Consider the following 2,417-nt stretch of genomic DNA (forward strand, 5'->3'; position numbering starts at 1 on the left):
TGAAACAGAAATAGACTAACCAGACATGGAAAACAAACTTATGGTGACCAAAGGGGAAAGGAGGTGGGGAGGAATTAGTTAGGAATCTGGCATTAGCAGATACACACTCCTATATATGAAATGATTCCCTGATAACTCAGTTGGTAAAGAATCTGCCTGCAATGCAGGAGACCCTGGTTCAATTCCTGGTCAGGAAGATCCTCTGGAGAAGGGATAGGCTGCACACTCCAGTATTCTGGCCTAGACTATTCATGGACTATATAGTCCAAGGGATCACAAAGAGTCAGACACATCTGAGAAACTTGCCCTCACTCACTCACATCTATAAAATAGATAAACAATAAAAACTTATATAGCACAGGGAACTATATTCAATATCATTAATAACCTATAATGAAAAAGAATCTGAAAAAGAATATCTATATAATTGATTCACTTAAGCTGTACACTTGGAACAAACACAATATTATAAATCAATATACTTCAGTTTTTAAAAAATGACGAAGTACTGATAAATACTAAAACCTGGCTGAACATTATGCTAAGTGAAAGAAGCCAGTTAGAAAAGACCATATATTGTATGATTTCATTTATATGAAATTTTCAAAATAGACAAATTTTTGTGTGTGTGTATTCCTTCTTAAACCAGTTGTCTGCTGAAGGGCACTTGGGTTATTTCCATGTCCTGGCTATTGTAAATTGTGCTGCTATGAACATTGGAGTGCATGTATCTTTTTGAATCAGAGTTTTCAACTGTTCCGTTGCATGCCCAGAGGTGGAATTGCCGCATCATGTGGCTGCTTTATTTTGATCTTTTTTAGGAAACTCCATACTGTTTTCTGGAGCAGCTGCACCAATTTACATTCCCACCAGTAGCGCGGGAGGCTTCCCAGGTGGCGCTAGTGGCACTAATGGTAAAGAACCTGCCTGCCCGTGCTGGACGCGTAAGAGACGAAGGTTCAGTCCCTGGGTTGGGAAGATCCCCTGGAGGAGGGCAAGGCAACCCACTCCAGTACTCTTGCCTGGAGAATCCCATGGACAGAGGAGCCTGGTGAGTTACAGTCCGCAGGTTTACACAGAGTCGGACATGACTGAAGCAACTTAGCACGCATGCGTGTACAATAGTGTAGGGAGAGATCCCCTTTCTCCAACTCTCTCCAGCATTTGTTTTTTTACAGACTTTTTGATGATAGCCATGCTGGTCAGTATGTGGTTTTTATTTGTATTTCTCTCCATGGGGTGGCAAAGATTTGGACACGACTGAGAGACTGTCAATAATTATCAGCGTTGAGCATCTTTTCATGTGCCTGTTGGCCATCTGTATTTCTTCTTTGGAGTAGTGTTTCTTTAGGTCTTCTGCCCATTTTTTGACTGGGTTGTGTATGTGTGTGTTTTTCATGTGTTATATAAGCTGTTTGTAGATAAGGGACTAGATCTGATAGACAGAGTGCCTGATGAACTATGGAATGAGGTTCGTGACTTTGTACAGGAGACAGGGATCAAGACCATCCCCATGGAAAAGAAATGTAAAAATAGCAAAATGGCTGTCTGGGGAGGCCTTACAAATAGCTGTGAAAAGAAGAGAAGTGAAAAGCAAAGGAGAAAAGGAAAGATATAAGCATCTGAATGCAGAGTTCCAAAGAATAGCAAGAAGAGATAAGAAAGCCTTCCTCAGCGATCAATGCAAAGAAAGAGGAAAATAACAGAATGGGAAAGACTAGAGATCTCTTCAAGAAAATTAGAGATACCAAGGAAATATTTCATGCAAAGATGGACTTGATAAAGGACAGAAATGGTATGGACCTAACAGAAGCAATTAAGAAGAGGTGGCAAGAATACACAGAAAAACTGTACAAAAAAGATCCTCACGACCCAGATAATCACAATGGTGTGATCACTCACCTAGAGCCAGACATCCTGGAATGTGAAGTCAAGTGGGCCTTAGAAAGCATCACTACAAACAAAGCTAGTGGAGGTGATGGAATTCAAGTTGAGCTATTTCAAATCCTGAAAGATGATGCTGTGAAAGTGCTGCACTCAATATGCCAGCAAATTAGGAAAACAGCAGTGGCCACAGGACCGGAAAAGGTCAATTTTCATTCCAATCACAAAGAAAGGCAATGCCAAAGAATGCTCAAACTTCCTCACAATTGCGCTTATCTCACACACTAGTAAAGTAATGCTCAAAATTCTCCAAGCCAGGCTTCAGCAATACGTGAACCATGAACTTCCAGATGTTCAAGCTGGTTTTAGAAAAGGCAGAGGAACCAGAGATAAATTGCCAACATCCGCTGGATCATGGAAAAAGCAAGAGAGTTGCAGAAAAACATCTATTTCTGCTTTATTGACTATGCCAAAGCCTTTGACTGTGTGGATCACAATAAACTGTGGAAAATTCTGAAAGAGATGGGAACACC

The 2,417-nt window shown here is 40.8% G+C and overlaps 1 non-coding gene across 1 annotated transcript; it reads left to right on the forward strand.

Annotated features, from left to right (window-relative positions):
* Positions 1-125: 125 nt before the first annotated feature.
* Positions 126-197, forward strand: TRNAC-GCA. The gene has a single exon. It is a non-coding gene; the product is annotated as a tRNA-Cys (tRNA).
* Positions 198-2,417: the final 2,220 nt, after the last annotated feature.

This window comes from Bison bison, unplaced genomic scaffold, assembly GCF_000754665.1.
Source record: "Bison bison bison isolate TAMUID 2011002044 unplaced genomic scaffold, Bison_UMD1.0 scf7180017864368, whole genome shotgun sequence".
NCBI classification, from domain to species: domain Eukaryota; kingdom Metazoa; phylum Chordata; class Mammalia; order Artiodactyla; family Bovidae; genus Bison; species Bison bison.